Genomic DNA, 13,277 nt, shown 5'->3' on the forward strand with positions numbered 1-13,277 from the left:
CATTTTTTTAACATCTGCTTTAATAATTTTTATTTCCATTCATTAATACAAATAAAACTTTTAAGGATATAAGATTCGAATAAATTTTTTTATGGTTACTATTTGCATAAAAATTCCATCTATTCTTTTCAAACTAGTACCAAGGGATTTAATTCCTCCACCATAATTGAGGAGTTAACCCGTGCTTGGTACTCTGTGAAACCAACGGCTTCTATGTATAATTAATCAATCATGAAATTGTAGAAACGCCCTCAGAATGGAAAATGTCCATTGTCATTTCCATCAGAAAACAAAGAAAAAGCTAGTTCCATCCAGTGCTACATATGTATTTTTCTTACCAGTATATCTAGTAAAGTAACGGAAAAAATGTTTCTGACAAAACATTATTTCTGGGTTTTAACATTCTGATACTCTTACCAATTTCGAACAGGGGACAGTACCAATGTGCAAGTCCTCGATTTTTGTTAAAAGGTCAGGGATGCACAAAACATCTGACTCACTTGTCGTGCCGTGGCAACCCTCCTTGATTTATCTATGGCATAGAGGTGACATAAAGATACAACCCTTATACCATTTCTATGATCTATGGCACTTGATAAAGTTTGGAAAGATAAGCTTATCATTAAATAACACGATGTCTTCATTATTAGAGAAAAATCCTTAGTTTGGATAGCCGATTTTCTGAGTCTCAGATCTATTTGGGTTAAATTCAATAAGACCTTCTCCGATCCCATTTGGCTCAGCGAGGGTATGTCTTAGGGTTCAGTCCTGAGAATTACATTTTTTCCCCATTTATTTTACCGGCATTGAAAGAAGCATACCAAATAATGCGGAGATAGGTATCTTTGCAGACGATATTTTTTTATGGAGTTCAGAGTAGCGAAAATAATCCAAACATGGCGTTCAACTTAAACCTGGCATAGTTAAAAAAAAAAAAACTCGATAAATTCAAAATGAAAGTGAAAAGAAAACTATAGCTGAAAAGAAATCTATCGATGAAAGCGAAATAGAAAAATTAAATTATAGTAATAGAGGCAATTTTGAAAATAATTCAATAAAGCAAATTAACAATTAACTCATACATATTTGATGCAATATCTATTAGTTTTAAAACCAATACATTTCACTCTTGATTAGTTAATTTTTTTTTCTTCTCTTATTTGATTTGGGGGGAAATTTCAAGGGGAGTTTTTTCATCCCTGCTGATTAAACATTTTCAATTATAGTGTAGAATCTTTTTTTACTGTGCAAAAAATATTTGCTTTGTTTAAACTTTGACAAATAATACTTTTTTTTAAATTTAAAATGTCTGAAGCGTTTACTTTAATGTGACAAAAATAGTGCTTGCTTAAATAAAAAATAATAAAAAACACTGACGGCAATTAGTAATCAAAGTAGACACTGATTTCATGAGTCATATTCAGAAAGAAAATAAAAGTAAAAAATCAAAAGCTAATATTTTTTAAGTGTGCGGGAGACTTAAAAATGTATTTAGTTTTTTTTATCGCCAACATAAAAAAAACACGCCATGCATTATCATTCTTCCTTCTATCAATTAATGCCTTTTAAGCAAATATTACAACGTCTATTGCCCTTTTTTTGTTTTAAAGTTCTCAGATTTGTATCTTTTTGGAGCCTGCTTTGTATTCTTTTTAACAAAATTATTCTACATATGGTTTTATAAAATATTTCTCTCCTCTTATCATCATTTTAAAATTTAAATAAACTGTGTTTAAAATTTCAAAAAAGTCTAGTAAAACATTAAGCACAATTATTTACATAATACAGATGAAACACATATGATGATGTTTTTGACACTTACTAGGCTTATAAAATGAAACATTTTCACAATTTTTTGAGTAATTTAAGTAAAAAACTTTTACAGAATAATTTTTTCTGTATTAGAAGATTAGATTATGTTTCTTTATTTAGTTTTAAAGCTCTCTGATTCGTATCTTTTTGGGAGCTGAATTCGTGTTCTTTAATAACGAAGCATAATATTTTTTTTATTATGTATATCATAATATTTCCGAAGCATAAGCTTCTTTTATATATAAGAGGGTCCACATTTTAAATCTCAATTTAACAGTAACAGCAATAATTTAATAGTATGTTGAAATAACGATGAAAAGTTGTTGAAAAGTATGTTAAAATAAAGATCTCACAATTTACTAATTTTTCCTTCACTTCGAATATCTGAAAAAGAAAAAGAAACAAATGAGAGTGACAGAGAGAGTTTATTTTTATTTCTTTTTTTATATTGTTTTTCAAAGTTTAATTTTCTTTTCAAGCACTGCTGATTAATTTTCAAATCTAAGAATGATGAATGAGAAGCAACTACAGAGTTCGGTGAACGGAGCGAGCAAAGGATGGAATCCCCTAGTTATTAAAATTATACAAAAGCTTTAGTGCAAAACTTTGAAACCAACTTGCTTTATTTTCAATTTGATGAAAAAATTTACATAGTTGTTGAACAGCTGTTGTCTGTATTTATCAGCGTGAATATGTCTTTTGATGGCTCTGTCATCAAAGCTATTATTTTTCTGAAAACAAAGAATAAAATTATAAAACAGTGTTAAAAAAGTACAGAAAATTTATTAAAAAAAGGTCAATATTCTCAGAACTTTCAAGGTAATAAATGTATTATTTAAGNAAAAAAAAAAAAAAAAAAAAAAAAAAAAAAAAAAAAAAAAAAAAAAAAAAAAAAAAAAAAAAAAAAAAAAAAAAAAAAAAAAAAAAAAAAAAAAAACAACTCGATAAATTCAAAATGAAAGTGAAAAGAAAACTATAGCTGAAAAAAAATCTATCGATGAAAGCGAAATAGAAAAATTAAATTATAGTAAATAGAGGCAATTTTAAAAATAATTCAATTAAGCAAATTAGCAATTAACTCATACATATTTGATGCAATTTCTATTAGTTTTAAAACCGATAAGTTTCATTCTTGATTAGTTAATTTTTTTCCCTTCTCTTATTTGATTTGGGGGAAAATTTCAAGGGGAGTTTTTTCAACTCTGCTGACTAAACATTTTTAATTATAGTGTAGAATCTTTTTTCACTGTGCAAAAAATATTTGCTTTGTTTAAACTTTGACAAATAATACTTCTTTTAAATTCAAAATGTCTGCTAGCGTTTACTTTAATGTGACAAAAATAGTGCTTGCTTAAATAAATAAAAAAAAAGACACTGATGGCAATTAGTAATCAAAGTAGACACTGATTTCATGAGTCATATTCAGAAAAAAAAAATAAAAGTAAAAAAAAAACAAAAGCTAATATTTTTTAAGTGTGCAGGAGACTTAAAAATGTATTTAGGTTTTTTTTTTATCGCCAACTTAAAAAAAACACGCCATGCATTGTCATTCTTTTTTCTATCAATTAATGCCTTTTAAGCAAATATTATAACGTCTATTGTTTCCCTTTTTTTGATTTAAAGTTCTCAGATTTGTATCTTTTTGGAGCCTGCTTTGTATTCTTTTTAACAAAATTATTCTACATATGGTTTTATAAAATATTTCTCTCCTCTTATCATCATTTTAAAATTTAAATAAACTGTGTTTAAAATTTCAAAAAAGTCTAGTAAAACATTAAGCACAATTATTTACATAATACAGATGAAACACATATGATGATGTTTTTGACACTTACTAGGCTTATAAAATGAAACATTTTCACAATTTTTTGAGTAATTTAAGTAAAAAACTTTTACAGAATAATTTTTTCTGTATTAGAAGATTAGATTATGTTTCTTTATTTAGTTTTAAAGCTCTCTGATTCGTATCTTTTTGGGAGCTGAATTCGTGTTCTTTAATAACGAAGCATAATATTTTTTTTATTATGTATATCATAATATTTCCGAAGCATAAGCTTCTTTTATATATAAGAGGGTCCACATTTTAAATCTCAATTTAACAGTAACAGCAATAATTTAATAGTATGTTGAAATAACGATGAAAAGTTGTTGAAAAGTATGTTAAAATAAAGATCTCACAATTTACTAATTTTTCCTTCACTTCGAATATCTGAAAAAGAAAAAGAAACAAATGAGAGTGACAGAGAGAGTTTATTTTTATTTCTTTTTTTATATTGTTTTTCAAAGTTTAATTTTCTTTTCAAGCACTGCTGATTAATTTTCAAATCTAAGAATGATGAATGAGAAGCAACTACAGAGTTCGGTGAACGGAGCGAGCAAAGGATGGAATCCCCTAGTTATTAAAATTATACAAAAGCTTTAGTGCAAAACTTTGAAACCAACTTGCTTTATTTTCAATTTGATGAAAAAATTTACATAGTTGTTGAACAGCTGTTGTCTGTATTTATCAGCGTGAATATGTCTTTTGATGGCTCTGTCATCAAAGCTATTATTTTTCTGAAAACAAAGAATAAAATTATAAAACAGTGTTAAAAAAGTACAGAAAATTTATTAAAAAAAGGTCAATATTCTCAGAACTTTCAAGGTAATAAATGTATTATTTAAGATATTGATGAATGTATTTAATGCTAACTCATTACTAGCCGTCTTTGGTGACCATCTTGGTCACCTTTTAAAATTAAGTTGCACAACAAATAAGCTTTAATGGTAATCCAGCCGAAAGCACAGCGCAACTGTATTTGAATATTCAACCCCTCCTCCCATCTTTCATTAAATTATTCCAATCATTATTGTCCTCCAATCTTTCTTTCAAACAATCATTTCAATTAGTTTTAAACATTATATTAAGCAAAATTTTTCACCGTCTATCAGTTATCAGTGGCTTTGTCGAAACGAAACTATTTATTTCGATTAGATGTCTGCGATATTATCAAAGCTCTTTATGCACTGAATTTCAGTAATAATTTAAAATTTGACCGGCAACCTTTAAATCTCACGAACAACCGTAGGTATGAGTTCATGACATTTCAGCATTTTAGGCTGAAGATAGAATAGACATTTCACATTGAAAAATCATCCCAATGCTTCATTACGCACTGTACTGCTTTCTCACCCACTTCTCTATTCATAACATGAAGCATGGTNTTATGAATCCAGAAAAAATATATATATGCTGTTGATTAAAAGAGGCTATCTTCGTCACCAATGATTGGTGTATGACTCCATAGCAATGCTTATGTTTCAAATTTTTACAGTCATTTTAGAGAGGATCAAAAATAAATTTAAATAATTGTTTGTTAACTACACTACTAAAATGTTACTTTAGACATATCTGATATATATATATATATATAAAAAGAGAGTGGAATGATAACACATAGCCAATCACAAAAGACTTCCGGTTAATAACGCGCAAAACAGCCAAACAAAATTGAGAACGCATGTGTGCGAAAAAGTAATAATTTTTAATAATGCTGTCTGCAGAAATGTTACAACTAAACTTACCAGCTGAATCTTGTTGCGATTTTTATTTTGTATTTAATGTGTGAAATATATCGAACAGTGTTTACTTTAAAATACTTATATCTTTTATGAAAAATGGATCGCCGTGAATATCTTAGGCGATATCAACAGCGGCATACTGCTGAACATAATTTAGCAGTACAAAATTACCGGGAAAATAATCGTAGTGCTATCAATACGCGACAGCAGAATGCACGGCGAAGAAACGTTGAAGAGTCAAGACGTTCAAATGAAAACGAATAATATGGAAAAGAAATTGATAAAAAATGTTGTATATAAGGAGGTTTTGTAAATAATTTTTAATTTCATCATTGATTTTCCTTACTTTTAATTGTTTTTTACTTACTTTCAAAAAATCGTTCAGTCAGAAATATTAATTAGCAGTTCATATTTTTTGAGATGTTTCTTAAATAATGCATAAAAGTGCAAATCATTGGTACACAAAATGATGTGAAAAGAAAAATCTATGAGAAATGTACATAGCTAGGTTTTGTGAATATTCAGAGATCTATTGCAAATAATTTTTTATTTTATTGTTTTCATCTTATTTTTTTATAACAATTCAGACAAAAATATTATTCTTTATATTGTAGTCATATGTTTTGGCAATCCATTAAACATTCAAAAATTATGAAACATGCTAGATAATTCATCGATTTTCATTAAAATGTGAGAAATCTGTGGCATATTGGAAATGTGACTAAACAATCAAATTTTATGAAAAGTTACAGCACGATCAGTATAACATTCAATTAAAATATGATAAGATGATCTATGATACTTTGAGACATATGCTGGAAAAGCAAAAGTGTTAGGCTGAATGTAAAGTTGAACAGCGCAAAAGCTAAAACGTGAATGGTATTGTTTAATCTATTTTAGTTATTTATTTTATTTTACTTTACAACGGCAATTCTAGCCACGAATCGAAGTAATAATATATTAATGTCATACTCAATAAAAATCTATGTGACGAAACCTTTTTTGTTTTATATATTGACAGTTCTATTTTCTTTTCTTTCATTTTTCTTTATTTTCATATTTTTTATCTATTCAATTTTTACTTTTACTTTGAAAGTAAATAAAATCGTAAAAGAAAGTAGATTAAAGTAAAATATAAAATGTTATAGGGGGAACTTGTATGATTTATTGTATAACCAACCAAATGGGATTTGCATTAAAATTGATCTAAAATCTTACCACACTTTTCTTTGCACTCCTTCATCGACTTGAAGCTGTTTTCATTGCCACTGCAACCATTCAATATGAATCGACGGCATAGATTTTGACTTTTATCGTATGCAAAACTTGGTGGTGGATTCTTGCATTGACTTATCTTGATTGGCAAATTACAGACATCATCATCTCCTCTTACTATGAACATCACCACATAAAATATAACTTTGTAAATGTCCGATAAAATGAAATAAATATTCTACTCTGTAAAAAGTTTCAGTGCATCTCAACATCAAAAATGATGGCAATTACTTTTACATAATGGCGCAGTGAAACATCGTACACCGTACACAATTACACACAAGAAGCACCGTACATAATTCTTGGTTCTTAGTGCAGTAAAACACCAATAATGTTCTTTTACATTATTTGATGTTAAGTAGTTGCCACCATGTTCGTTATACAGTAACAATAAAATTTATAATTACAGTAAAATCTATAATTATGATACACATAAGATTATGATACGNTTATTAAAATTATACAAGAGCTTTAATGCAAAACTTTGAAACCAACTTGCTTTATTTTCAATTTGATGAAAAAATTTACATAATTGTTGAACAGCTGTTGTCTGTATTTATCAACGTGAATATATCTTTTGATGGCTCATTGATTGTCATCAAAGCTATTATTTTTCTGAAAACAAAGAATAAAATTATAAAGCAGTGTTAAAAGAGTACAGAAAATTTATTTAAAAAAGGTCAAAATCCTCAGAACTTTTAAGGTGATAAATGAATTAATTTACATGTTAATCAATGCATTCAATGCTAACTAATTACTAGCCCTGTCTTTGGTGACCAGCTTGGTCACCTTTTAAAATTATATTGCTCAACACATAAGTTTTAATCGTAACCCAGCCAAAAGCACAGCACAACTGTATTTGAATATTCTAGCTTTTCAACCCCTCCTCTAATCTTTCATTTAATTATTCCAATCATTAGTGTCCTCCAATCCTTCTTTCAATCAATCATTTCAATTAGTTTTAAACATTATATTAAGCAAATTTCTTCACCGTCTACCAGTTGTCTGTGGCTTTGTCCGAACGAAACTATTTTGATTTTAACTATTTCGATTAGATGTCTGCGATATTATCAAAGCTCTTTATACACTGAATTTTAGTAATATCAAAATTTGTCCGGCAGCCATTAAATCTCTCGAACAACCGTAGGTATGAGTTCGTGACATTTTAGTATTTTAGGCTGAAGATAGAAAAGACATTTTATATAGAAAAATCATCCCAATGTTTCATTACATACTGTACTCCTTTCTCATCCACTTCTCTATTCATAACAATGAGCATTGTATAATATATATATATGATTAAAAAAAGCTATCTTTGTCACTAATGATTGGTATGACACCATCGCAATGTTTATGTTTCGAATTTTTACAGTCATTTTAGAGAGGATCAAAAATAAATTTAAATAATTGTTTGTTAACTAAGTTTTTATTTCTATAGAAGTACACAATTATTTTAAATAAATGCTTAACGGATAACTAACTATTTAACACTACTTAAAATATTACTTTAGACAACCTAGCTAAATGAATCTAAATAAATAGTAACGCATAATTAATTTTTTAACTCTACTTAAATTATTATTTAAGACAACCTAACAAGATGATCAATAATTATTGTGTTGCGAATAAATTATATCCGAGTTTATGGTGTCACATTAGAGAGTCATACATATATGTATGTAAATGCCTTGGTTACCATTAATAAAGTCCAGCAACACAATTAATGATTATGCTCATTCTTTAATAATAACATGAGTCACACAGACTCTTAAACAATTAAGATCGAACCACACAGGTTCTCAGTTTCACATAGAAACATATATCAATTAACTAATATCATAGTCACTTAGAGTCTTAACCACTAAGGTTACCAGTTTCACTTAGAAACAATATCAACTGACTAACTCTTCCTTTACATCGAGAAAGTTCCAATACATTCTTGTTCCGGCGAGCGACATCTGGCGGGATAACATAGAGGCTGTTGTCTCGCTTATTACATGTAGATAAACTTGAAACAAAAATTTAATTTTCGGAAACAAATTTTGATAATCAGTATTTTTCTTTTGAAAAAAATAATTTGGAAATCAGAATAGGTATTAGAAAAAAGAATAGTGAAGCTCAAAAATAAAATTTCAGTTACACGGCATCTGGTGAATTGAAACAACCCAGTAGATTGGTGCCACCTCTAAAATTCTTGCAGAGTGGGTTTTTTCTTTCTTTAAATTAATTAACGCACTCAAATAATGTTATGTTTTTCTTCTTTATCAAAGTTGATGAATATCTATTTCATGCAGAGCATTTGTGGATTTTTCTATTCATCTTTGTTGCATTTTAAAACTCAAGTATCCCAGTAGACAGGGAATCAGCGAAGTCATATTTTTTGGCAATCCGATAAACATTCAAAATTTATAAAACATGCAAGATAATTCAACAGTGTTCATCGATTTTCATTAAAATGTGTGAAATCTGTGGCTTACTGGAAATGTGATTAAACAATCGAATTTTAGGAAAAGTTACAGCATGACCAGTATAACATTCAATTAAAATATTAAAAGATGATCTATGATACTTTGAGACCTATGCTGGAAAATCAAAAGTGTTAGGTTGAATGTAAAGTTGAACAGCTCAAAAGCTAAAATATTTTAAACGTAAATGGTACTATGTAATCTATTTTAGTTTTTTATTTTATTTTACTTTACAACGGTAATTCTAGCCACGAATCAAAGTCATTAAATAATATAATAATGTCATACTCAATAAAAATCTATGTGACAAAACCTTTTTTGTTTTATATATCGACAGTTCTATTTTCTTTTCCTTCGTTTTTCTTTATTTACATATTTTTTATCTATTCAATATTTACTTTTACTTTTAAAGTAAATAAAATAGTGAAAGATAGCAGATTAAAGTAAAATATAAAATGTTCTAGGGGCAACTTGTATGATTTATTGTATAACCAACAAGATGGGATTTGCATTAAAATTGATCTAAAATCTTACCACACTTTTCTTTGCACTCCTTCATCGACTTGAAGCTGTTTTCATTGCCACTGCAACCATTCAATATGAATCGACGGCATAGATTTTGACTTTTATCATATGCAAAACTTGGTGGTGGATTCTTGCATTGACTTATCTTGATTGGCAAATTACAGACATCATCATCTCCTCTTACTATGAACATCACCACATAAAATATAACTTTGTAAATGTCCGATAAAATGAAATAAATATTCTACTCTGTAAAAAGTTTCAGTGCATCTCAACATCAAAAATGATGGCAATTACTTTTACATAATGGCGCAGTGAAACATCGTACACCGTACACAATTACACACAAGAAGCACCGTACATAATTCTTGGTTCTTAGTGCAGTAAAACACCAATAATGTTCTTTTACATTATTTGATGTTAAGTAGTTGCCACCATGTTCGTTATACAGTAACAATAAAATTTATAATTACAGTAAAATCTATAATTATGATACACATAAGCTTATGATACGCATAAGGTAGATTTACAATACAATATAAAGTAAGAATCATTACTTTAAGAAGCATACCTACATACTAATTCTTAAAATGAAATTAGTTTGTTAATCAAACATACACACAGTACAGAGACAGTATGATGAATTTACTGTGTTGAAAAAAACAGAAGTGAATAGAAATAAAATGTTATAAAATTATTTAATACTAGTGACAGATTTATGTAAATCTTCTTATGTGAACATAATCATATTTGCTATGAAAAACACATCTTCCTTTTATAATAGTTTACTTCTAATTCTGAGGAATGTGAGGCTTAAACAAATTTTCAACTTTACAACAAACTTTCAAAAACAAATTTTAAGGTTATTTTCTGACGATTTCCAAACGCATGCCAAAGTTAGCAAAAATAATTCATGATGGGAATAAATACACCAGACCCTATACCTCCTAGAAAAGAGAAGGTCTCAGCACAGGTTACCATAAATAAGAAATTTGATCCTTTAATAGTCCAAAGGTGAAGACATCTTGCAGATCACTACTACGAGCAGATCAGCACTACTTAGTCGTTATAGATCCTTACTACTTAGTCACTACGAGGCAGATCACGGCGCAGCTTCTAAGCTGCGCGGTGATCTGCGCGTAGTGACATCTTCCACTTAGGTCATTAAACCTCCACTGCGCAGTTTACGTCATTACATCGGAATACTAAATTGATCCGTGCTGAGGCCTTCTCTCTTCTAAGAGGCTCTTGTCTAACCTTGGAGTAAGCTATCTCAATAATTGATGTTTAAATTTAACCTCACCCTCTAAAGTGCGTATGAACCCTCGATTCGGTATTTTCTTAAAATAAAATATTCATTCACACAATTTTTGGAGCTTTTCAATCTCGAAAAATTTTGTTAAAAATAATTTAATAGTAAAAACGCTATAAAAAGCAAGCTGGTCTATAAGTTATTTTTTTTCAAGACTGTACCAATTAGTAGGTCAATTTAAAAACATTAGGAAGGGCCTCGGAAAATTTGGTAGACCTAATGCTCACTTTTGGTCATAATCGGTCCCTTTTTAAACCCGTGTATCATGTATTATTATGTATTAAGTCACGTGCTTATCCTAATTCAAGCCAATCTTTTTCAACATAATTAATTAGAATGAAGGCTTGTAAATATTTTTATTTGCCTTTTTTCAGTATCTTTCAATTTCGTTTTTCCTATTTATTAGGATAAAAGTCCACAATGAGATTATGAATCCAGAAAAAAATATTGTACGAACACTAAGAATGAACGACCATTATATTTAAGGATGGACGAGTGAGATAATGAATCCAGGGAAAGCATTGTACGATCACTTCAGAATATGATTTCATTTTAGTCGTCACTGTTTTGGTAGAATGTGTGGACATAGTTTTTAAAAAAATAATGTGAGGGTTCATGCTGTTTTTCAGTTTGCTATTTCAATATTGAGAAATAAATTTAAATATCATTTTAAGGTGCTCAAATAATTTCGTTTTGATTCATATTTCATTTTATACCACCAAAAAATCCCTCTCAAATATTTATGCAGGGTGTCAAAAAAGTATGGAAACGATTAAATGTCTAAAAATTACGTATTGGATCAAAAACTTAAAACTACACGTGGGAAATTTATTCAGCAGATGTATTTAATAATAATATATTCAACTTATGAATGCTCCTTTGAATATGAGCAACTTAAAAATTTGAAAAAGGTTGGAAAAATGAATTATTAATTTCCATTGTAGATTTGGATTATCCAGAAAGCTCCGAAATTTGATTTTCGGGTTTTTATTTCATGTTTCAGAGATAACACTATAATCACCAAATGAAAATGGAGTACAGATTGATTAATATGGAGACATTTCGAGAAATCCATGCCAGATCGAAAAAATAAAAATAGATGTGTTTTATATTTTGAGAAAATCGTATCTAATGATGTCAAATTCGTGGTTTCCAAGGATTGGGAATTTTGCAGTATATTAGTTTGGTGTATTATTACCCGATTCGAACGGAAACACTTCTTTTGACTTCATTTTTTTCGAAAACTTAAAAAATACATATACGAAAATTTAATGCGCTCATTATTGTACCCTCAGTAAAATATTTCAGCAAAATTTTTGAATTAAAGAACTTTTCACTGATTTCCAATCGCAAAATTGAAAGCGAAAGCTTATACGACCTTGAATTAACAAATGAATAATCAAATTATCTTAGTAGACTTTGAGAATTTACATGACGTGAATTTAGCAAATTTCAATAAATTATTATAATATCTAGTATACTTCAAGAATTTACATGACGTTAATTCAGCAAATTTCAATAAATAATCAAATTATCGAGTATACTTCAGGATTTTTGATATTTCTGAAAGTGAGCATATTAAAAAAACTTCCATTTATTTAATTTTTTAGGATTAATTTTCAAAAATTTTTTAAATCCATTAATTATGATTGTGTAAATTATAATTAAAATTTTTTTGCTTTACTCACCCCATGTTATAGCGCCTATTACACAAAAGAGAAAGAAGAGAAACTTCATGATAGTGACTTGGCTATATCTTAAATTGATTATTGAGTTTATGAAGTCGGATTTCATAAGAAAATATTTTATAAGGGAATTGATAGCTGAAAAAACTGCTTAACGATAAAACACATCTTTGCAAAAACCAGGCAATGGAAAAATTAATAAAAAAATTGCTTTTAGATTTTGATTTATTTGAACAGTTTTATAACTGGTCTATAAATACAGTTTATGAATGTATGTGAAAGAGTTTTTTATTTGAACCATAATAATCTAACTACGTCCTAATTTGGTTTGTTGAGGAAGTTTCAAAATAAAGTAGTTTCACACGTCTTTAACCCTTTGACGCAAAATTTTTACTAAACATGCTTTTCACACTTCTTTTATTATTTTATTTTATTTTATAACCGTCGTTGAACAGCCGAGCCAGTTTTTGAGTCTACGACTACTAATGTTCAACTCCGTAGCCTCGTAATTTTAAACACAATCCAGAAGACAAGGGAACTCCTGGATCAAATATTTATCTGAAATTTGCCTTCGTGGAGGACATTTTCAAGGAACTAACCCGCATTTGCGTTGCATGGAGAGGAAGACTTCGAGAACCACTC

General features: G+C 28.6%; 1 long non-coding RNA gene across 1 annotated transcript; it reads right to left on the reverse strand.

The window, feature by feature from the left end:
* Window positions 1-7,131: 7,131 nt before the first annotated feature.
* LOC107449351 (uncharacterized) lies at window positions 7,132-12,783 on the reverse strand. The gene is made up of 3 exons (XR_011636495.1): window positions 12,639-12,783; window positions 9,648-9,821; window positions 7,132-7,263 (listed from the first exon to the last, which is right to left on the reverse strand). It is a non-coding gene; the product is annotated as an uncharacterized lncRNA (long non-coding RNA).
* Between the last annotated feature and the right edge of the window lie 494 nt (window positions 12,784-13,277).

Source organism: Parasteatoda tepidariorum, chromosome 3 (genome assembly GCF_043381705.1).
Source record: "Parasteatoda tepidariorum isolate YZ-2023 chromosome 3, CAS_Ptep_4.0, whole genome shotgun sequence".
Lineage (NCBI taxonomy): Eukaryota > Metazoa > Arthropoda > Arachnida > Araneae > Theridiidae > Parasteatoda > Parasteatoda tepidariorum.